The following is a 24,812-nucleotide window of genomic DNA, read 5'->3' on the forward strand; positions in this document are numbered from 1 at the left end:
CCTCATACGCCAACGGACTCACAAAAAGTCGAAACAATCTGAGGACGTGAAGGCGGTACAAAGAAGAATGGAGCTGTGGAGGAAAGGGGACGTCCGGAAGCTACTTGACGAGGCTAAAACACTGCAGGAGAGACTACGCAGACGTAACATTCGCAAGAATGACAGTAACGACAGGGCTAGAAACTTTGCTGCCAAGATGAGACAAGGCAAAGTGGCCATGGCAAATAGGTCACTGTCAATAGAAGATGAGGCAGCGGGAGTCCTTTCCATGACGGAAAAGACACGCCAGACCCTTAAGGACAAGCATCCAGATGCTAGACCTGCACACCCAGAAATGAAGTTCCTTGGTGACTACACCCCACCGCATCGAGTTGTCTTCGACCGTATCAGCGGTGACGTGATCTGGAAGCATGCCCTTCACACGCAGGGAGCGGCTGGACCATCAGGCTTGGATGCCAAGGGGTGGAAATACCTCCTCAGTAAGAACATCTTTGGTAATCCAGCTGTGGATCTTCGCGACGCAATAGCCGCCCTAGCAAGAAAATCGGGGTCAGAGAATTGCCAACACCTCGAGCCTTTGATGGCCTGCCGGCCCATCCCGCTGGATAAAAAAACAGGCTGTCGCCCCATCGGGATGGGGGGAGGTGCTCAGGAGGATCATAGGCAAGGCTGTCATGGAGGTGGTGAAGGACGACGTGAGGAAGGCGGTGGGAAACCTCCAAGTGTGTGCGGGTCAGCAGGCTGGGTGTGAAGCTGCCATTCACGCCGTCAGGAAAATGTTCGAAGACACAGAATGCGAGGCGGTGCTGATGGTGGACGCTGTTAATGCGTTCAACAACATCAATAGGGAAACAGCACTGCACAACATCAAAATCAAATGCCCTATATTCGCCCAATATATTGAAAATACATACAAGGAACCTGCCAGACTGTTCATCAGCAGTCATAATGACCAACGACTTGGAGACCCGATGGCCATACAATCCTCAGAGGGCACCACCCAGGGCGACCCAGTGGCCATGGCAATGTTTGCCCTGGGAATGATGAAGCTGCAGGACATCATCCGCCATGAAAACACCAACGTCAAACAGGTGGCGTATGCGGATGACCTCACCAGGGTAGGAAAGTCTGCAGACCTCAGGAAATGGTGGGACCTCGTCAAAGAACACGGCCCTAAAATAGGGTACCGTCCCAACGTCACGGAGTCTGTGGTGATTGTAAAACCAAAGGCATACGATCGGGCCAAAACCGCATTCCAGGGCAGTAACGTGAAGCTGTCAGTGACTGGCGAAAGACACCTCGGGGCAGTCATTGGAACAGCTGAATTCAGAACCGAATATGTGAAAACAGCTGTAAAGCGCTGGGAGTCCGAACTGCAGAGGCTGAGCGAGATCGCCAAAACAGAGGTGCAGGCAGCCTACGCAGCATTTACGTACGGTGTCAAGCATAAATGGAACTACCTCATGAGGACAGTTCCTGATGTTGCTCCGTTACTAAAACCTCTGGAAAATGCTATCAGAAACACCTTCATACCGGCGATAGCAAATGGGAGATGTCCCAGTGACCAGGAGAGAAGATTGCTGGAGTTGCCGCCAAGAATGAGTGGGCTCGGCATCACCAACCCGCAAAATCTGGCAGAGTCTTAATTCGGGAACTCACTCCGAATCAGAGTCTCCTTGGCCGGATATATTATCAACCAAAATGAAAGGGAAGAAGACAACCCTCAAGATATTAGGTCACTAAGGAATGAAATCTCCATAAACAGAAAAGAAAAACAGAGAGACACTCTGAGTGACCTAATGAGAGAACTCCCAGAAGATACAAGGAGGAGGACAGATATTGCACAGGAAGTGGGCGCTTCACACTAACTATCAGGGCAAAAGACTTCAACTTAAACAAAAAAGAATTCACTGATGCCCTTGCCCTGAGGTATGGCTGGCCAGTGGATGGGCTCCCAAACATGTGTAACTGTGGCTCACCCTTCAACCAAAACCATGCCATGACATGCAAGAGAGGAGGTTTCGTCTGCATGAGACATGATGAAGTGAGAGACGTGACAGCTGAAATGCTGAAAGAAGTCTGTCACGACGTGACTGTGGAACCCATGCTGCTCCCTCTGCCAGGCGAACACCTCGCCAGACGCACCGCTAATGTTTCGAACGAAGCACGAGTGGATGTTAGCTCCAGAGGGTTTGGGACTCGTGGACAAAGGGCATATTTTGACATAAGAATCTTTGATCCCATGGCCCATTGCCACAGAGACCTGACCCTTGATGCAGCCCACAGAAAAAAAACGAACAAGAACAGAGCATATGAAGAAAGAATACAGAATGTGGACCAGGGCTCCTTCACCCCGGTAGTATTCACGACGTCAGGAGGGATGGGACCAAGGGCGCAGAGCTTCTACGCAAGACTTGCCGAAACACTGTCAAAACTACTGCTTACATTGTTATTGACGTTAGTGTCATTAATATACTTTTAATACTTTGTTTACTTCTGTTCTGATGCAATTACAATTATTAATCTCTCTCTCTCTCTCTCTCTCTCTCTCTCTCTCTCTCTCTCTCTCTCTCTCTCTCTCTCTCTCTCTCCTTCACACCGACCTCTCCTGTCTCTTCTCCACACACCCTCTCTTCACACTCTACGCCCCTACCCCCGGCCCCCTCGCTCCCCACACCGCACCAACCGCCCCTTGGTTACGCTAACCTCTGTAACCTCGATGCCATACTGACACTAACAAATTTCTCCACACAGCACTAATAATATATCCATCCCAACTCTCTCTCTCTCTCTCTCTCTCTCTCTCTCTCTCTCTCTCTCTCTCTCTCTCTCTCTCTCTCTCTCTCTCTCTCTCTCTCTCACCCTTTGAAAACAATGTGTCAGCCTATTGTATTAATTATAAACCTATCTATATATCTAAGTGGTGGCGAGGAGCAATGGTAGTGAAAAATAAACAATCATTCTAGTATTACCGTAAAGGCAGAGTAAGCATATGTAAGTGTATGTCTGTGTGCAGGTATATGGGGGGAGACAAGGGTCAAAGTGGGATCTACTACTATTGCTCTATTCATCACCATAAATAGCATCTAAGATACACTAGCATGCATAATGGCACCGAAATGGAGCCCCCTCAATGTTGCATTTGTTCGTCTCGAAATCAAAACTGTGTTCAGTGCTCGTGCGTAAGACGAGGCCAGCCCTGTGTGAAATGTAAGAGAGATGGAGATTGTCGAAACCCAAACAATCAAGGGCAGGATGTGGAAAATGGTGAGCAACCAGAAGTGGTGCTGGGTGGACAGGCCGATGAAGACGCTGGAGATGATCAGGTGGAGGGGGGTGCAGGTGGCGAGAGACAAGGGCAGGGTGACCAGGGTGAGGACGCCTCGCGCGAGCTCCGCTTCTGGCAGAGGTGGACACTCGAGGAGACAGAGGAGTGGGTGCGAGACGCTTACAATCATGTGGTAACGTTTTCTCCCAATAACGTATTTGAGGCCCCGAGATGTAACGCCACCAAAACCTTGATAGAGGAGAAAACCTACCTCATTAGAGCGTACAACAACTCCACGCAAATCGCCCCCTACGCTTTAAAGATTCTGGCCATACTACCGCACCTCATATGCCAACGGACTCACAAAAAGTCGAAACAATCTGAGGACGTGAAGGCGGTACAAAGAAGAATGGAGCTGTGGAGGAAAGGGGACGTCCGGAAGCTACTTGACGAGGCTAAAACACTGCAGGAGAGACTACGCAGACGTAACATTCGCAAGAATGACAGAAACGACAGGGCTAGAAACTTTGCTGACAAGATGAGACAAGGCAAAGTGGCCATGGCAACTAGATCACTGTCAATAGAAGATAAGGGAGCAGGAGTCCTTCCCATGACGGAAGAGACACGCCAGATCCTTAAGGACAAGCATCCAGATGCTAGACCTGCACACCCAGAAATGAAGTTCCTTGGGGACTACACCCCGCCGCATCGAGTTGTCTTCGACCATATCAGCGGTGACGTGATCTGGAAGCACGCCCTTCACACGCAGGGAGCGGCTGGACCATCAGGCCTGGATGCCAAGGGGTGGAAACACCTCCTCAGTAAGAACATCTTTGGTAATCCAGCTGTGGATCTTCGCGACGCAATAGCCGCCCTAGCAAGAAAATTGGCGTCAGAGAATTGCCAACACCTCGAGCCTTTGATGGCCTGCCGGCCCATCCCGCTGGATAAAAAAACAGGCTGTCGCCCCATCGGGATGGGGGAGGTGCTCAGGAGGATCATAGGCATGGGTGTCATGGAGGTGGTGAAGGACGACGTGAGGAAGGCGGTGGGAAACCTCCAAGTGTGTGCGGGTCAGCAGGCTGGGTGTGAAGCTGCCATTCACGCCGTCAGGAAAATGTTCGAAGACACAGAATGCGAGGCGGTGCTGATGGTGGACGCTGCAAATGCGTTCAACAACATCAATAGGGAAACAACACTGCACAACACCAAAATCAAGTGCCCTATATTCGCCCGATATATTGAAAATACATACAAGGAACCTGCCAGACTGTTCATCAGCAGTCATAATGACCAACGACTTGGAGACCCGATGGCCATACAATCCTCAGAGGGCACCACCCAGGGGTACCCAGTGGCCATGGCAATGTTTGCCCTGGGAATGATGAAGCTGCAGGACATCATCCGCCATGAAAACACGAACGTTAAACAGGTGGCGTATGCGGATGACCTCACCAGGGTAGGAAAGTCTGCAGACCTCAGGAAATGGTGGGATCTCGTCAATGAACACGGCCCTAAAATAGGGTACCGTCCCAACGCCACGAAGTCTGTGGTGATTGTAAAACCAGAGGCATACTCCTTTAACCTCTGTTCGGGAGCAGTGAGTAGCGGGCCTTTTTTTCTTTTTTTTTCTTTGCGCCCTTGAGCTGTCTCCTTAGCTGTAAAAAAAAAAAAAAAAAAAAAAATACGATCGGGCCAAAACAGCATTCCAGGGCAGTAACGTGAAGCTGTCAGTGACTGGCGAAAGACACCTCGGGGCAGTCATTGGAACAGCTGAATACAGAACCGAATATGTGAAAACAGCTATAAAGCGCTGGGAATCCGAACTGCAGAGGCTGAGGGAGATCGCCAAAACAGAACCACAGGCAACCTACGCAGCATTTACGTACGGTGTCAAGCATAAATGGAACTACCTCATAAGGACAGTTCCTGATGTTGCTCCGTCACTAAATCCTCTGGAAGATGCTATCAGAAATACCTTCATACCGGCGATAGCAAATGGGAGATGTCCCAGTGACCAGGAGAGAAGATTGCTGGAGTTGCCGCCAAGAATGGGTGGGCTCGGCATCACCAACCCGCAAAATCTGGCTGAGTCTGAATTCGGGAACTCAATCCGAATCACAGCCTCCTTGACCGGATATATTACCAATCAAAATGAAAGGGAAGAAGACAACCCTCAAGATATTAGGTCACTAAGGGATGAAATCTCCATAAACAGAGAAGAAAAACAGAGAGGCACTCTGAGTGGCCTAATGAGAGAACTCCCAGACGACACAAGGAGGAGGACAGATATTGCACAGGAAGTGGGCGCTTCAAACTGGCTAACCACACTACCTATCAGGGCAAAAGGCTTCAACTTAAACAAAAAAGAATTCACTGATGCCCTTGCCCTGAGGTATGGCTGGCCAGTGGATGGGTTCCCAAACATGTGTAACTGTGGCTCACCCTTCAACCAAAATCATGCCATGACATGCAAGAGAGGAGGTTTCGTCTGCATGAGACATAATGAAGTAAGAGATGTAACAGCTCAGATGCTGAAAGAAGTCTGCCACGACGTGACTGTGGAACCCATGCTGCTCCCTCTGCAAGGCGAACACCTCGCCAGACGCACCGCTAACGTTTCGAACGAAGGACGAGTGGATGTTAGCGTCAGAGGGTTTTGGACTCGTGGACAAAGGGCATATTTTGACATAAGGATCTTTGATCCCATGGCCCATTGCCACAGAGACCTGACCCTTGATGCAGCCCACAGAAGAAACAAACAGGAGAAGAACAGGGCTCCTTCACCCCGGTAGTATTCACGACGGCAGGAGGGATGGGACCAAGGGCGCAGAGCTTCTACGCAAGACTCGCCGAAACACTGGCGGATAAGAAACAGCAGCCAAGAAGCAGTGTGGTCGCCTGGATGAGATGCAGGCTGTCCTTCTCCCGCCTGAGGTCAGCCTTTTTCTGCCTGAGAGGAACCAGGTCACCTGCACCCAAAACCACCAGCATTGCCGACCTGGACTTTGAGGCGACGGTGGTTGATAGTCGTATCAACCACAAGCTCTGTTAGCTTAAAAGTAATATGTTTAGTAAGGTCTGTAATATTAAATAAAGAAGGTTGTCGGCCACAGTCATTGACGGGGTGGGGCCAATGAATTGCTTTGTGAAAGGATATGAGAGAATATACCGCTCACAACGCAACTCTAATAGATGGAGGCCCGTAGTAGTAAAAAAAAAAAAAGTAGTAGTAGTAGTAGTAGTAGTAGCGGTAATGATATATACAGGAGTGGAAGTGTGTGTCGGCGGGTTCAGGGTGATAACAGTGGCTGTGGTGTTGATGGACGTCGTGGTGGTGAGGATGTAGGGGGAGGGGGGAGGAGGTCAGTGGTGGTGGGGGGCAGTGGTGATGGGGGCAGCTGTGGTTGTGGAGGGTGTGGCAATGGTGGTGGTGGTGACGGTGGGGGGTGGTAGTGGTGGTTGTGGTGGTGGTGGTGGTTTTGATGGTGTTGGTGTTGTTGGTGGTGGTGATGGTAGTGGTGGTGGTGGTGTTGATGGTGTTTGTGTTGGTGGTGGTGATGGTAGTGGTGCTGGTGGTGTTGATGGTGATGGTGGTAGTGGGGGTGATGATGGTGATGGTGTTGGTGGCGGTGGTAGTGGTATTGATGGTGTTGATGATGATGATGGTGATGGTGGTGGTGGTGTTGATGGTGTCGATGATGATGAAGATTGTGGTGGTGGTGATGGTGGTGGTGATGGTGGTGGTGGTGGTGTTGACTGTTGATGATGATGATGGTGGTGGTGGTGGTTGTGGTGGTGGTGATGATGGTGGTGGTGTTGATGATGGTGTTGTTGATGATGATGATGATGGTAGTGTGATGATGATGGTGGTGGGGGTGGTGGTAATGATGGTGGTGATGGTGTTGATGATGATGATGGTAGTATGATGATGATGGTGGTGGTGGTGGTGGTGGTGATGATGATGGTGGTGGTGATGGTGTTGATGATGGTGTTGTTGATGATGATGATGGTGGTGGGGGTGGTGGTAATGATGGTGGTGATGGTGTTGATGATGATGATGGTAGTATGATGATGGTGGTGGTGGTGGTGGTGGTGGTGATGATGGTGGTGGTGGTGCTGATGGTGTTGATGATGGTGTTGTTGATGATGATGGTAGTGTGTTGATGATGGTGGTGGGGGTGGGGGTGATGATGATGGTGGTGGTGGTAATGGTGATGTCGATGATGATGCTCTTGATGATGGTGGTGGTGGTGGTGGTGGTGGTGGTGTTGTTGATGATGATAATAGTAGTGTGATGATCATGGTTGTTGTTGTTGATATTGCCTCTTTTGAGGTAAAGAGACACGGGCTAACCTATGAGCCCGTCAGTGAAGAGCAGTAAATTACGGGAACTCAGCGCGGTGGAGGATAATTTTTGCAGAGGGCAAGAAGTGACTCAGTCCTCGACGAGGCGACGACTGTTGCAGTTTTTTTCTGTATCTGATGCATTTTGGTCTTGAGGGTAATTGCGGAGATGCTGCGTGACTGGGCATCGGAGCAGATAGTGGAGAAGAGGTTCATGGTCCTCCTCACGACAGTGCTCACAAGGTTCAGGGCGGTCATAAATTTGTGATGCACACAGAAATCCGAGCCGCAGCCTGTGTAGGTGGTGGACAAGGTGCGGAGCTGTTCTGGGAGGGAGGACTAAAGGCTCTTGTTTGGTGGCTGTTGTGTAGTAAGTGGCGGAGCGAGAGCATGTGGCAACGTGATCCTTCAAGTCAAGTGTGATGGACCGAAAGGCTGCTGCATTGACCTGAGATTTTATCTGAGCCAGACTGAGATGAGTAGTGATATCTGGATCTGTGCGCTGCGTTGCACTACGAGCGGCACTATCAGCTCTCTCGTTGCCCAAGATGCCCACATGGCCAGGCACCCAGTGTAGCTTGATAGTGTTGTTCGCCATGCTGAGTGTGTGCATCTCTTTTTGGATGGAGGTAAGGAGATGCACGTTATCTGCAAAGTTTGTTTGTCTGAGTGCTTTCAAGGCAGAGAGTGAGTCGCTGTGCAGCACAATAGTGGTGACATGTGTGTTGTTGGCGTGCCGAAGGGCTTGGTGAATTGCTATGAGCTCAGCCTGGAAGATGGACGTGCCCGTGCTGAGCCTGAAGGCATGCGTGTGGTTGCCGCACACAAACGCACCTCCAGCAGCACCCTTCTCATCTACTGAACCATCAGTGTAATAGTGTAAGGAATGAGAGGTGGAGAGGCTAGCAGTCTGCTCAAGGCTCTCTTGGTGGAGAAGGACTGCGAATGCTGCCCTTGGGCGACGGCTGCGTGGCAGGATGAACTCACAAAGTGGAGGGGCCCAAGGAGGGGGTGGCCTTTCCTTTGATAGTTTATTGATAACCTTTACATAAGAATTACAATAAAAATAAACATGAAAAATACAAAAAAAAGCAGTTATCAAAGCAGGCTCTCAACTAGCAGCCTGCCCGATGTACAATACATACAGTACACTGGATACAAAATGGTCAAAATTTGCACATGGGGAAATGTCTTAGTATTCAAAGGTCACCGGCGTAGTAGCTCGCGAGCTCCGCGTCGGTGAGGTCACTGTCTGCGTTCAGGAAGAGGTCGTCGTCCACGCCTCCGACGTCGACCTCGTCCTCCGAGACGTCATCCTCCTCGAAGGTCACCCACTTAACCTCCCGCCTGTGGTCGAAGTGGCGTGGGGGGTTGCCCAGTGGGCGGGCCGTGCGGATGGAGGCTGGGAGCGGCTTCCCGTCACGGAGTGTCCTCCTCACTAAGGGGAGGGCTGTCTCGTGCGGGATCCTCTCGAACCTGGCCTCCTCCTCTTGCTCAGCGAGGTGCTCGTAGCGGATCAGGAGATCCACCAACTCGCCCTCGCTGAAGGTGTAGGTCCGTGGGGTCTGGGTCGCCTGGCAGCTACCGGGGGCCTCGCGGGGTGCTGGCTCCTCTGTAGTCGTCGGCTGGTCCCTCTGCTCGGGTGTCTGGTCCCTGGTCCTCTTTTTCTTGATCGCGGGTGCCTCCGGGGACACTACTGGGGGTGTCACCTCGGCGGTCGCCGCTGTCGTCTCCGTCCTCGACTGCCGTGGTGGGTCCACCTCCATCTCCCTAGCGGGAGACTTTGGTGTCGGGACAATCAGCTCCGTGGGTCCCGTCCTCCTCTTACGTCTGCGGCGCCTCCTCTTACGTCCTTCTGCGTGGGTTGGCGTCCTCTCTTCCGTGGGCGGCTGCATTGGCCGCGCTTCTGCCGGGTCCGCCGAAGACGTCGTCCTCTGCAGCTTGGCTCCCGGGATTCTGCGGAGTCGGGCGGGGCACCTGCGGTTCCAGGCATGGTGCCCGGAACTGCAGTTGGGGCACACAGCCACCGGGCGTGCCACGCCTTCCCGAAGGCGGCGAACGCAGTCCCTCGTGGCGTGGTCCCTGCTACACACGCCGCACAGCTCCTCCGTCCTCGTACACTGCCGCTGCCTGTGGCCGAAGGCCTGGCACTTGTTACAGCGCACAGGCTCCGGCACGTAGCGGCGGCAGATAAAGCGTCCCCAACATCCGAGGTCCAGCGAGAAGGGGACACGTCCCCGCACGGTCAGCTGCACGCTCCGGGTGGGCAGGCGTCGTCCGTGGCCGGCGTTGTAGTGGCACCTACCTGCAGCTGCAACGCAGGGGTGCGCCAACACCGGGTCCAGTGGGAGGTGGGTAGGGTATCCAAGCAGGATACCCTTCACCGCCGCCTCCTTCTTCTCCAGGGTAATGCCGCGGATCCGTCCAGAAGCAATCTCGTCCAGGGTGGTGGCGTGGTCCCAGTCCCACGCACGGATGAGGAAGTCCCCCGCGCGGGAGACCGTCACCCGGAGTCGCAGCTTCCGCTCGTCCTCCATCCACCGAATGGCCTGGTAGTGGGTGCTGAAGTCCGAAGACACCAGCCTCCACTCTGGCAGGGGTCCGCTCGATCGGTCCTCCCCGCCGTCCTCGTGCCGCGTCCTCCTTCGGGCCCGCTTGCTCTGCACGCGGGTCCAACCGTCCCCGTCGTCAGGAGCAGACTCCGTGGGCCGCTTCCTTGTTGCCGCCATAGCAGAGGCGGGAGCGGAACGCTCAACCGGGCCGTCTGCAAGGGCAAGTCAGGGGGAGCAGCAGTGAGGAGAGAGGGTCTGCTCTCACTGCTGTCTGCGCCGGAACTGTTGGAGGGGGTAGCGAATAGGTTGGGTTGGGGAGGTCTGGGCCTCCTCTGACGGCATCACTAATGCCGAGGTGACGGGCAGCGTTAACTATGGCTTGGATCCAGCTAAGTGAAGCAGAGTTGGGGGGCTGCTGGAAGGCATGTTGCATCTGTGTTGTGACAGGCTCGGTAGGGTGTCTGCGGATGAGCTGGGCGGCTGTCACGGAGGTCGTTGCCTGAATACGACGGTGGAGTGATGGAAGGCCACACTCTGCTCCAAGGGTGGAGAGCTGCGTCCATCTTGGGGCTCGGAGGATGATGCGCATGGTCTCATTTTGTAGCACTTCGAGCGAGGAGACAAGGGAGTTGGGGAGCCATGGTAGGCACGGGGCACAATGGTCAACAAGCGAGCGGATAGCAGCAATATAAAATGTTCTTTTGATTTTGGAAGATGCGCCCTTTCCTTGGCAGATGGTTCTGAGAATTCTGATGCGTCAGAATCGTTCCCTCAAGTACCTGATGTGGGGTCTAAAGCTGAGGGAACGATCTAGCCAGACTCCCAGGTACTGGTATGTGTTAACTGATTATATTGCAGTGTTATCCAAGAACAGTGGCCTCGGAAGGGGGGGAAACCCAAAAGTCATGTACTTGCTCTTATCAGAATTGATCTTGAGGCCAAGTTCGGTGCAGCGGCGATGTAGAAGGGTAAGGGCGGTTGACGAGATCATGGGCGAGATCATCTGCATAGCACAGCAAACGAATATTGCGTCCATATGAAACAGAAAAGAGTCCTTCCAGGAGGATGTTGAATAGGAAGGGACTCAAAATGCTTCCTTGAGGCGTGCCTAGGTGGTGAGGGCGGGGAGCAGATACATGACCCTAAAACTGGACGCAAGCTCGACGATCGGAGAGGAAGCTGCGGGTTCACCGAAGTAAATAACCTCGAATTCCCTTACTGGTTAGTGCATCTAAGATGACGGTGGGGCTTGCCAGCTCAAAAGCTTTCTCGAGGTCCAAGAAGGGACATGAGGCAGTAGGTGGTACTTTTTCCTGGAAGATAGGCAAAGAGCGACTGATGCAGAGGGCCCACCGACCATTTGAGTCTGGAAAGTACCATGCGCTCCATTGTTTTCCCCAGGCAACTGAGCAGAGAGATTGGGCGCATTGCCCCAGGGTCTTTGGGCTTTGGGATCGGCTGAATGGTGGCAGTTTTCCAAGAACATGGAAGTCTACCCTCCCAGGAGAGATTGTAAAGAGTGAGGAGGGATGTCTTAACAGTGGGGCCCAGGTGCTGTAGCATTGAGTAAGAGACCTTATCACTCTCCGGAGCCGTGTCATGTTTCTTTCTGAGCGCGTTACTAAGTTCTTGCTCTGTGAAAGGTCTGCACGTATCAGCTGCGCGTAAGCATGCCTCTTGAATGCGTGTGTTACGTTCATCTTGTAGCTTGCGTTGTATTTCCTGGGTAACATCTGGGAGGAGAGCTGCAGAAGAGCGGTCAGCAAACTGGTCGGCTAGGCGTTCGGCTTCTCCCATTGGATCGAGGTGGGTTGGTTGCGGTGGTGGCCGTGAATGGTATATAGCATGTATTTTACGCCACATTACGGCAAGTGACGAGTTAGCATTAAGGTCCCGGCACCATTCAAGCCAGGCTTCCTCTCGGAGTTGAACCTTAACAGAGGTGGCATGATGTGCAACACTAGCGAGGTAAGCACGAGTGGAAGGCGTGGGGTTGCGTCTGTATGCTTTACGAGCCATGTTGAGGCGGTGATTTATTTCCCGCACTCTAGGGCAGTATATCCACTGGTCTCTGTGTGACTTCCCCGGCTGCTTTGTAAGGGGGATGGAGGAATCTGCCGCTTCTTGAATTTTGGCGACTATGGTTGCTTCAAACTCGTCAAGAGTGAGGGAGGTGTCAGTGCCTTTAAAATTACGATCTGTGTCTTTCCAAAAACGGGCCCAGTCGGCAAACCTCAGGTTACAGCGTGGGAGGAAGCGCCGTGGTGGAAGTGTTGCGGGAAGGTTGAATTCAACTTGTATTCCGAAGTGGACTTCTAGTGAGCGTTGGGCGTAGTGACCATTTTGAGAGCGGCAAAAGGGGGGCAGAGACGAAGGAGAGATCCAGACGGCCTTGTTGAGTATGGGTGGGGAGTAATAAGTTGTTGATGAGATGCATGCCACCAACGTGAGTCAGCGTTTCTTGGAGGTGGATGCCTGCTACATTGGTGCGCCTTGGGGAGTGGAGGAGCGGGTGATGGGCATTAAAGTCTCCAGCTAATAGAACAAATTCAGGAGCTGCAAATGAGAAAAGTTCTTCCAAGGCAAGAACAGCATTAGTTGAACGGTATATATTGTAGAGGTAAAGGGGATGAGTAGGGAGGTGTAGTAGTACGGCCTGGACTTCTACCCCGTCGCCGCACGCAATGCATGATGTGACGGTCTCGCAGCGGAAGCGGAAGTGGTGGTGATGATGATGATGATGATGGTGATGATGATGGTGGTGGTGGTGGTGGTGGTGATGATGATGGTGGTGGTGGTGGTGGTGATGATGATGATGATGATGGTGATGATGATGGTGGCGGTGGTGGTGGTGGTGATGATGATGATGATGGTGGTGGTGGTGGTGGTGGCGATGATGGTGGTGGTGGTGCTGATGGTGTTGATGATGGTGTTGTTGATGATGATGATGGTGTTGTTGATGATGATGATGGTGGTGATGATGGTGTTTGTGGTGGTGCTTTTTATCAGAGAATGTCTTCGTAACGCTATAGGTCAGTATAGTTTCTTTTTTTTTTCTTCCTTTTTATTGTAACTACTAATCGCCTTTTCTTATCTCTTATATCTGTGACCCATTTTTCTTATTTTGCTTATTTTTTTCTAACGTCATCGTCTTTTAATTCCTCGTATTATTTTTCTTTCCTTTATTTCCATGTATTTTTGTTTATGCTTGTTATTCTTTTGTTTTTCTTCATGTCTCATTGAAGATGGAAAATTAAACGAAAACACACATTCTCTCTCTCTCTCTCTCTCTCTCTCTCTCTCTCTCTCTCTCTCTCTCTCTCTCTCTCTCTCTCCGTAATAAGTGAGAGGAAGATAATAATTTAAAGTGAGTAGTTTTAGTCATTAAATAATGTAAGTAATTTTCATCAAGATTGTGGGAGACTGTGAGGTTCGTTTTCTACTACTTTTGTGTGTGTGTGTGTGTGTGTGTGTGTGTGTGTGTGTGTGTGTTTATCTATTTGTGTTTACCTATTTTTAGTCTCCCAATTTATATTTGTCCAACTTTTCTTTCATTTCACGGACACTGGCCGCCTCAACAATGTTTTTGTTTAGTCATTCCATGTATCTACACTGCTGTATGGAAAACTGTACTTCCTGATGTCTTTCAAACAAGTCCCATTTCTCAATTTCTTGCTGTGTCCTCTTAGTTGCCTCCTCCCTTCCATATTGATTAAATAATTTCTATCCAACACGTCCATTCCACTTGTATTCCTGTACAACGCTATCAGGTCTCCTCTTTCTCTTCTTTCTTCCAGTGTTGGAAGGCCCAGTTTCTCCAATCTAGTCTCGTATGAGACTTGATAGCTCTGGTACCATTTTATATGTAATCCTTTGAATTCTTTCGTTTTCATATCTCCTTTTTCTTGTGTGGTGCCCAAACTACCGCTGTGTGTGTGTGTTTGTGTGTGTGTGTGGGGGGGGTGTCCGCGTGTGTGTGTGTGTGTGTGTGTGTGTGTGTGTGTGTGTGTGTGTGTGTGTGTGTGGATAAGAACATTGTACAAAAAAAAACACAAAGCACGTCAACAAAACCTGTTTATTCCTATAATTCACAGAGGCACACGGAATACGTTAGCAAAACGTGTACAAGTATGCGGCACAAATCGTCAAGCAGCAACAGGAAGAGGGTGAGGCAGATCCTTGTAAAGGCCGCCCACGAACGCTGGCGGGGCGGACCAGGCGAGGCAGGAGACCACCGGATGCTGGCACACACACACACACACACACACACACACACACACACACACACATTGGTGGAGACGTCACACACACACACACACACACACACACACACACACACACACACACACACACACACATTGGTGGAGACGTCACACACACAAACAAACACACACACACACACACACACACACACACACACACACACACACACATTGGTGGAGACGTCACACACACAAACAAAAACACACACAGACACACTGGTGGAGACGCCACACACACAAACAAAAACACACACAGACACACTGGTGGAGGCGTCACACACACAAACAAAAACACACACAGACACACTGGTGGAGACGTCACACACACAAACAAACACACACACTGCTGTGGTGGGTGTGTTACCTGACTGGCAGAATGTGTGTGTAGGCAGTGAACAGCTACTGCTGTGGTGGGTGTGTTACCTGACTGGTAGAGTGTGTGTGTAGGCAGCGAACAGTTACTGTTGTGGTGGGTGTGTTACCTGACTGGCAGAATGTGTGTGTAGGCAGTGAACAGCTACTGCTGTGGTGGGTGTATTACCTGACTGGTAGAGTGTGTGTGTAGGCAGTGAACAGTTACTGCTGTGGTGGGTGTGTTACCTGACTGGCAGAATGTGTGTGTAGGCAGTGAACAGCTACTGCTGTGGTGGCTGTGTTACCTGACTGGCAGAGTGTGTGTGTAGGCAGTGAACAGTTACTGCTGTGGTGGCTGTGTTACCTGACTGACAGAGTGTGTGTGTAGGCAGTGAACAGTTACTGCTGTGATGGGTGTGTTACTTGACTGACAGAGTGTGTGTGTAGGCAGTGAACAGTTACTGCTGTGGTGGCTGTGTTACCTGACTGACAGAGTGTGTGTGTAGGCAGTGAACAGTTACTGCTGTGGTGGCTGTGTTACCTGACTGACAGAGTGTGTGTGTAGGCAGTGAACAGTTACTGCTGTGGTGGCTGTGTTACCTGACTGGCAGAGTGTGTGTGTAGGCAGTGAACAGTTACTGCTGTGGTGGGTGTGTTACTTGACTGGCAGAGTGTGTGTGTAGGCAGTGAACAGTTACTGCTGTGGTGGGTGTGTTACCTGACTGGCAGAGTGTGTGTGTAGGCAGTGAACAGTTACTGCTGTGGTGGCTGTGTTACCTGACTGGTAGAGTGTGTGTAGGCAGTGAACAGTTACTGCTGTGGTGGCTGTGTTACCTGACTGGCAGAGTGTGTGTGTAGGCAGTGAACAGTTACTGCTGTGGTGGCTGTGTTACCTGACTGACAGAGTGTGTGTGTAGGCAGTGAACAGTTACTGCTGTGCTGGCTGTGTTACCTGACTGACAGTGTGTGTAGGCAGAGAACAGTCACTGCTGTGGTGGCTGTGTTACCTGATTGACAGAGCGTGTGTGTAGGCAGAGAACAGTTACTGCTGTGGTGGATGTGTTACCTGACTGACAGAGTGTGTGTGTAGGCAGTGAACAGTTACTGCTGTGGTGGCTGTGTTACCTGACTGACAGAGTGTGTGTGTAGGCAGTGAACAGTTACTGCTGTGGTGGCTGTGTTACCTGACTGACAGAGTGTGTGTGTAGGCAGTGAACAGTTACTGCTGTGGTGGGTGTGTTACCTGACTGACAGAGTGTGTGTGTAGGCAGTGAACAGTTACTGCTGTGGTGGCTGTGTTACCTGACTGGCAGAGTGTGTGTGTAGGCAGTGAACAGTTACTGCCGTGGTGGCTGTGTTACCTGACTGACAGAGTGTGTGTGTGTAGGCAGTGAACAGTTACTGCTGTGGTGGCTGTGTTACCTGACTGACAGAGTGTGTGTGTAGGCAGTGAACAGTTACTGCTGTGGTGGCTGTGTTACCTGACTGACAGAGTGTGTGTGTAGGCAGTGAACAGTTACTGCTGTGGTGGCTGTGTTACCTGACTGACAGAGTGTGTGTGTAGGCAGTGAACAGTTACTGCTGTGGTGGCTGTGTTACCTGACTGACAGAGTGTGTGTGTAGGCAGTGAATAGTTACTGCTGTGGTGGCTGTGTAACCTGACTGACAGAGTGTGTGTGTAGACAGAGAACAGAGAACTTGGTGGCTGTGTTCACTGAGTGGCATTTAGTCGTGTGGCCAGTCAAACATAACTACAAAAAGTTTTCCCTGACTGGCAGATCTGCCGACTCTCATGAGAGACGGAACCAGTTTGTGAGATGGTTTTCACTGACTGGCAGAGGCGGCAGAGCACGTTAAGCTGGACACTCAGTGTGTGTGTGTGTCCTCATCGCTGTGGCCGCTATTGCAGCCTGCAAAGGTCTCGTAGAGCCTCTCCTCCATAACGTGCGTTGTTTACCTCAGTGCCCCGTTCCTGAAGGCTTCAAAGGGCTCGGACAGGCTGTTGTCAATTCCATGGATCCTCTCAGTGGGTGCTCATGTGGCCTGCAGGGTTCAAAGAACTCCGTACAGGCTGTTGTCTGTGGTGATCGTCTCCTGGTGGTCATTCCGGGCAGTCGGGCATGGTCTTGGCGAGGTGTCTGAAGAAATATTATTATTATTATTATTATTATTATTATTATTATTATTATTATTATTATTATTATCAATATTATTATTGTTGTTGTTATTATTATTATTATTATTATTATTATTATTATTATTATTCATCGCCATCATCATCGTCACCATCACCAGGCCACTCCAATGAGTGGTATTACAGAGTGTACTGGTGATGCCAACAAACACCCAGCAATGTAACATTACGTGGCTGGAGTGTTCACAGACTTATCAGAAGCATTCCATTCCCTGAGCCATAAAACTTTACTTGACAAGCTTCAACATTTGGGCGTCAATGCAGCTCCACGAAAGTGTTTTAAAAGTTGTATAAACAACAAGTCTTCGGCAGTGTGCTGTGGCGCAGCGTTTTTCCCTTCAGGCCTGTTTATAAAGGTGTTCCCAGGGACCAGTTTTGGGGCAGTTCTTTTCCTGATTTATATCGATGATAAAGGTGTTCCCAGGGATCAGTTTTGGGGCCAGTTATTTTCCCTATTTATATCAATGATGAAATAAATGTAAGTTTGAAATGTAGATATGCTAATCCGATGATTTACAGTTAGGATATGAAAATATACCTCGCCTACATGTTAACTTAACTACATAATTATAAATAGCAAATAAAAGGATAATATACAACAAGTTAAAGCTAAGTACCATTTTAAAGACAAATTCTGAAATCTTTCTTAACAGGCCAGTTAAATACCGCATGCCACCTGTATCACTGGAGGGGCAGTGCTACAACGTGTCCCGGGCACTGAATGTCCAGATGTTCAAGACATGTCAGTTAAATACTGCAAGCCACCTGAACCACTGGAGGGGCAGCGCCACAATGTGTCCCGGGCACTGTAACAAGGCTGTCAAGGGTGTGTGGAGTATTACGCAGAGTCCCTAACAGTATCACAACTGACGCTGTGGTTAGCACCTGTTATCCCTCATGTTACCCTCGCCTTATTCATTGTGCATCTGTCTGGGCATGTGCATGGCCCTCCTTCCTGAAAAAAAGTTATCAGTAGCCCAAAAGATGTTTTTTAGGTGTATTTTTTAAATAGGTGAATATGATTACACAGTTAACATTTAAACTCACAAGCTATTCAATTTTCAAACCTTCCAGAATATTTTAAAGTTCTTGCCATATACAAGAGAACGTATAGGAAGTTTTGAGGCCCATCAACCTGCTAAACAGCTCTCCTAATATGAGAGACGGCAATGTTAGCTGAGTCTGTCACCAGCTCTGAGCAGCACCTGTTAGGCACAGTATAGACAGCTCTCCTAATATTAGAGGCAGTAATGTTAGTTGAGTCTCCCCAGCTTTGAGCAGCTCCTGTTACGCACAGTAAAGTCAGCTCTCCTAATATTAGAGGCAGTAATGTTAGTTGAGTCTCCCCAGCTCTGAGCAGCTCCTGTTACGCACAGTAAAGACAGCTCTCCTAATATTAGAGGCAGTAATGTTAGTTGAGTCTCCCCAGCCCTGAGCAGCTCCTGTTACGCACAGTAAAGACAGCTCTCCTAATATTAGAGGCAGTAATGTTAATTGAGTCTGTCTCCAGCTCTGAGCAGCTCCTGTTAGGCACAGTATAGACATTTTCCTAACATTAGGGGCAGTAACGTTAGTTGAATCTGTTCCCAGCTCTGAGCCTCACCTGTTAGGCACAGTTTGTTTTGGTCTGGTCCTCAGCCTTGGAATTCACTGGCTACATAAATTAGGGTTCTAAACAACAACTCTAATTTGCCAACATTTAGAGCTTATTAAGAACGTATTTGTAATTTGTAACGTATTTATTGTATCAATTGTTTTCCACAGTACGTTTGGTTTGCATTTGTTAGAATGTTTTGTGCTTGAGTGTTTGTATTCTTTAGGTAAATTTGTTTGTATATCTGCTATCACCTTGTTCTCTCTCTCTCTCTCTCTCTCTCTCTCTCTCTCTCTCTCTCTCTCTCTCTCTCTCTCTCTCTCTCTCTCTCTCTCTCTCTCTCTCTCTCTCTCTCTCACGTACACACACACACACACACACACACACACACACACAGATCGTTATCATACATGTCACCTCACACTTACTTTCATCCTCTGAGCGACGTTGTTTCCTGCATTGCATCATCACCACCACCACCACTACAGCCACCACAGCCACCACTGCAACCACTACACCTGTCATTGTTGATTTTACTCCGGGAGTGGGTGAGGTCGCCGTGCAGGTGGGTTTGGTTTGTGGCGAAGGCACTGATTGGGCATGTTCTTGACAAGGACAGCTAGATGGTGGTTTCGTGGCCCTCCATCCTGAGGGACCGTAACCCACCACTGCTAGACTCCGTGGATTGCCAACAGTGATCCGTGTGACACACTCCGTCCCACTATCACCAATAATTACAGCGAACTTAATTTTGTCACTGTACCGATGCACACTTACAAACAATGCCCACCAGCTGGTAGTGTTGACGGCAGTAAACAGGCTGTCCCTGGAGAACCATGCGGCCACCCTCTCCTGCCCTGACACATTGCTTGTGTCAACGTGCATACCTATGCCCCTAAAGCCTTCCTCAGGCCACAGGTACACGGTCCTTGATAAATAGCTTCCATGTTCCGAGAACTGCACTTTTGTTTCGTTGGCTGTGATCTGAACGTCCCCTTTTCCCAGCACTGTGTCAGCGTCGGTGCAGCTCGGGGTATGCGAGGCGTCCACATCCTTTGCCTGGCTCAGGAATACCACCAGCAGCAGGAGGAAGGGGAAGACATTCCCCCGGGGCAGGCGGGGCAGTAACAGTACCTTCTTCATGGTCTTAGACGGGTGTTTTGGAAGGGCAGGGAATGAGGGAGCGCCTACCAGCGTGTGTGTGTTGACGTGAGACGCGCTAAGAAGGAAAGGTGGAAGGGAGATAAGCATAGTGTGTCGGATGTGCTCGCGATCCATTGAAGCTTCTGGGAATCGAGATTTACATCTATCTCTCTGTAATCTCGATTCCCTTTTGATAATTACCTTAAATTATTAAAAATAATAGGTATTGACGATCAAGTACACCAATGGATCGCGAATTGGTTGAGCAACTGACAACAAAGAGTAGTGATCGACGGATTTAACTCAGAGTGGGCGCCGGTCACTAGTGGCGTCCCTCAGGGCTCGGTTGTTGGCCCAGTGCTCTTCATTATTTATATGAATGATGTGGCTGCTGGACTCACTAATCGCATTAGTAAATTTGCAGACGACACAAAGATTGGTAACTCGGTTCTCACTGACGAAGATAGGCAAGGCCTCCAAGAGGATTTGCACAAAATTTCAGCTTGGTCTGATAGATGGGAGATGCCCTTTAACGTTGACAAGTGCCAGGTCCTTCAAGTTGGAACAAGAAATAAGAAGTTCGATCACAAAATGCGCGGCGTCAAACTCAAAAGCGTTCAATGCGTCAAGGACCTGGGTGTCAAAATCGCGTCAAACCTCAAATTCTCACAGCAATGCATCGATACAGCAAATAAAGGGAACAGAATGTTGGGCTTCGTTAAACGAAACTTTTTATTACAGTAGTTTAGTCATACCCCACTCGGAATATACGGTACAGTTTTAGTTTCCCCACCATGCAAAGGGCATTGCTAAATTAGAAGGTGTTCAACGTCGAGGAACAGAAATGATCCCTTCCTTGCTCAACAAATCCTACGAAGAAAGGCTTTCCACCCTTAACATGTTCTCTCTTGAGAAACGTCGCCTTCGAGGAAAACTGATCGAATGCCTTAAAATACTTAATGGATTCACGAATGTGGACAAATCAGAATTGTTTATGATCGATGACACTTTGCGAACGAGGAACAATGGCATAAAACTTATATGTAGACAAGTAAATTTAGACTGCACTATTTTTTTCTTCACCAATGGAATAAGCTCCCACCATCAGTGGTCCAGTGTAACACGATTGACTCCTATAAAAACAGGGTCGACCGTCACTTCCTTCAACTTAATATCAACTATAGTTGAAATGCAAAGTGTTGGAGCCATCTGGTTAAGAAAAGAAGGAAGCCAAGAAACCAAGTAGAAAAAGAAGCTATTCCTTATCATGAAAAAGAAGAATGAACAAGAAGAAGAAGAAGAAGCAGTTTTTCCCTTACCATGAACATCCAGGACTTGGTGAAGGTCAAGTGATTGTTATGTCAGGCTCCTGCCCTCCCCTATCCTCCTCCCCCCTTCCCCCCCATTCGGGCACCACCTTTGAGAGAGAGTCAGAGTTGATCCTCTTTGTTGCCAGGTTGTATTTTGAACCCTCCTGCAGCACACCCTGATTATTATTATTATTATTATTATTTATTATTTTGTTTTTTGCAGCTCAAGAGCAAAAACAACTAAAAAATAGCCTGCTAGACGCTGCTCCCAACAAACGTAGAAAGAGCAAGGTGCCAAGAGGGAGGTCAGCTTTGTGTGGTGAGGTGTCTTGGTGCTCTCCTCCTGAAATAGTTTAAGTCGTAGGCAGGAGGAAACACAGGCCAAGGAAGGCTGTTCCAGAGTTACCAGTGGAACGGATGAAAAAATGGAGATGCCGGTTGACTCTTGCATGGTCCAGTGTTCATGGCAGTGAGGAGGGATGCCTCTGATAGCCAATATTTGCAGCCGTCAGTTTGTAGTTTTATAAGCCTTCAGTACACTAGTAAGCTACACATTATTTTTGGACTTACAGGTGTGTATTTCAAGCTGGGAATTGCCTGTGTGCCCTGTGCCCATACATAATCCACTTTTATCAAGATCTGTTATTTTTCCTGCGTGAGGTTGATAGTTTTTCCACCTACCTCAAGTTACCTCAGTTTTCTTCCACTTTCCTCTACTCCTTTTTATATTTTCTCCTATACCGAAAAATAGCTTAATATTTCCTCTTTCTCCTCCTGCCTTCCTTATCTTCCTCCTCCTTTTCATTTCTGTGTTACTTTCATTTTATCAAAGTATGTGTGTTTGAAGCTGACCCCTGACTATGCACCCTTATTCCAGGCCTGTCAGAGCCACATCCTGCCATCAACATGAAGCAGAGAGCCACACCACCACACACACACACATCTCCTTCAGGCCACACCTCCTCTCCACATCTCCCCTGGACACTCCATCCCTCCATGTGTCCCAGCCAGAGGAAGAAGAAGAAGAGGAGGAGGAGGAGGAGGAGGATGGAAGGGTTAGATGCAGACCCCCTAGTAAGTAAGTGTCATGTGTTGTAAGTGTTGCTATGTGTTGTTATTGTGTTCCTGAGCCTCTTGAGAGAGAGAGAGAGAGAGAGAGAGAGAGAGAGAGAGAGAGAGAGAGAGAGAGAGAGAGAGAGAGATTTACATAGAAAATCAGACCACACAGACCCCATGGTCCAGACTAGGTGGTCTGTCCTTAAACCTAAGTGATTTTGCATTAATCAGATGGCTCCAAAACGTTGCTTTTCTACTCTAGTTAATATTAAGTTCAAGAAAGTGACGGTCGAGCTTGTTTTTAAAGGAGTCAATGGTGTTATACTGGACCACTTAAATTGGGAGCTTATTCCATTCTCGCACTACAACGTTGGTGAAGAAAAATTTGGTGTAGTCTGAATTTACTTGTCTACATTTGAGTTTTGTGCCATTGTTCCTCGTTCGCAAAGTGTCATCGATCATAAACAATTTTGTTCTGTCTACATTCGTGAAACCATTAAGTATTTTAAAACATTCGATCAGTTTTCCTCGGAGGCGACGTTTCTCAAGAGAGAACATGTTAAGGGTGGAAAGCCTTTCTTCGTAGGATTTGTTGCGCAAGGAAGGGATCATTTTTGTTGCTCGACGCTGAACACCTAGTTTAGCAATGTCCTTTGCATGGTGAGGACACCAAAACTGTACCGCATATTCCTAGTGGGGTCTTACTAAACTATTGTAGAGCGGAAGTATTACATCTTTATTCTTGAATAAAAAGTTTCTTTTAATGAAGCCCAACATTCTGTTCGATTTATTTGCTGCATCGATGCATTGATGTGAGAACTTGAGGTTTGACGCGATTTTAATCCCCAGGTCCTTAACGCATTGAACGCTTGTGAGTTTAACGCTGCGTATTTCGTAATCGAACTTCTTATTTTTTGTTCCAACTTGAAGGACCTGGCACTTGTCTACGTTAAAGGGCATCTCCCATTTATCCGACCAAGCTGAAAATTTGTGCAAATCCTCTTGGAGGCTTTGCCTGTCTTCGTCAGTGAGAACCGAGTTACCAATCTTTGTGTCGTCTGCAAATTTACTAATGCGATTATTGAGTCCAACATCCACGTCGTTGATGTAAATAATGAAGAGCACTGGGCCAAGAACCGAGCCCTGAGGGACGCCACTAGTGACCGGCGCCCACTCTGAGTTAAATCCGTCAATCACAACTCTTTGTTGTCTGTTGCTCAACCAATTCGTGATCCATTGGTTTACTTGACCGTCAATGCCTATTTGCTTTAATTTATAAAGTAATTTATGATGTGGGACTTTATCAAACGCTTTCTGGAAATCAAGATAGACTACGTCCACTGATTTGGTTACGTCATAAACTGAGAAGAGATCGTTATAAAAGGTCAGTAGGTTTGACAGGCAGGATCTTTTGTTACGGAAGCCATGTTGTGAATCCCCAATTAATGAGTGGCTTTCGAGGTAACTCACAATTTTGTCTCTAATTATGCTCTCGAGTAGCTTACCTACAATTGAAGTTAGACTAATGGGTCGGTAGTTACCTGGTATTTTTTTGTCTCCTTTCTTAAAAATCGGTGTCACGTTAGCCTTTTTCCAATCCGAAGGGACGATGCCTTGTCGCAAGGACATATTGAATACGGTAGTGAGGGAGGAGAGTATTTCGCTCTTTGTTTCTTTAAGCAGTATAGGATATACTTTGTCGGGTCCGGGACTTTTATTTGTTTTAAGTGATTGGAGAGCTTTAAGGACTTCATCGGTTGTTATTTCAAAATTAGGCAATGCATGCTCGAGATTTACAGTAGTACTGGTGTTGGTGGTAGCGAGAGGAAGACTGTTAGTATTAAACACCGAGGAAAAGTAATTGTTTAAGAGGTTTGCAATGTGTTGGCTGTCAGTCACTAGTGCACCGTCGCTATTTGTTAAAGGTCCAATACCACTTTTGATCGCCTTTCTGTTGTTTATGTAACTGAAGAAAGATTTCGGATTATTTTTACAGTTGGCTGCAATATTTTCTTCAGAGAGAGAGAGAGAGAGAGAGAGAGAGAGAGAGAGAGAGAGAGAGAGAGAGAGAGAGAGAGAGAGATTTACTTTGATTTAACATAGAAAATCAGACCACACAGACCCCATGGTCCAGACTAGGTGGTCTGTCTTTAAACCTAAGTGTTTCTACATTAACCAGATGGTTCCAAAACGTTACATTTCAACTCTAGTTAATATTAAGTTGAAGGAAGTGAAAGTCGAGCTTGTTTTTGAAGGAGTCAATCGCGTTACACTGGACCACTGACGGTGGGAGCTTATTCCATTCTCGCACTACAACGTTGGTGAAGAAAAATTTGGTGCAGTCTGAGTTTACTTGTCTACATTTGAGTTTTATGTCATTGTTCCTCGTACGCAAAGTGTCATCGATCATAAACAATGTTGATCTGTCTACATTCGTGAAACCATTAAGTATTCTAAAACATTCGATAACTTTTCCTCGGAGGCGACGTTTCTCAAGAGAGAACATGTTAAGGGTGGAAAGCCTTTCTTCGTAAGATTTGTTGCGCAAGGAAGGGATCATTTTTGTTGCCCGACGCTGAACACCTTCTAATTTAGCAATGTCCTTTGCATGGTGGAGAGACCAAAACTGTACCGCATATTCCAAGTGGGGTCTGACTAAACTATTGTAGAGTGGAAGTATTACATCTTTATTCTTGAATAAAAAGTTTCTTTTAATGAAGCCCAACATTCTG

General features: G+C 48.6%; 1 long non-coding RNA gene across 48 annotated transcripts; it reads right to left on the bottom strand.

The window, feature by feature from the left end:
- Positions 1-14,229: 14,229 nt before the first annotated feature.
- On the bottom strand, positions 14,230-19,785 carry LOC126983670 (uncharacterized). 48 transcript variants are annotated; one of them, XR_007736180.1, is made up of 5 exons: positions 19,000-19,785; positions 16,206-16,921; positions 16,086-16,144; positions 15,207-16,026; positions 14,230-15,147 (listed from the first exon to the last, which is right to left on the bottom strand). It is a non-coding gene; the product is annotated as an uncharacterized LOC126983670 (long non-coding RNA). The 48 variants fall into 48 exon arrangements; XR_007736169.1 differs by lacking the exon at positions 16,086-16,144 and adding an exon at positions 16,027-16,085 and having other exon boundaries at positions 15,207-15,967; positions 16,145-16,921; XR_007736165.1 differs by having other exon boundaries at positions 15,207-15,560; positions 15,618-15,676; positions 15,850-16,921.
- Between the last annotated feature and the right edge of the window lie 5,027 nt (positions 19,786-24,812).

The sequence above is a fragment of the Eriocheir sinensis genome, chromosome 5, assembly GCF_024679095.1.
Source record: "Eriocheir sinensis breed Jianghai 21 chromosome 5, ASM2467909v1, whole genome shotgun sequence".
NCBI lineage: Eukaryota > Metazoa > Arthropoda > Malacostraca > Decapoda > Varunidae > Eriocheir > Eriocheir sinensis.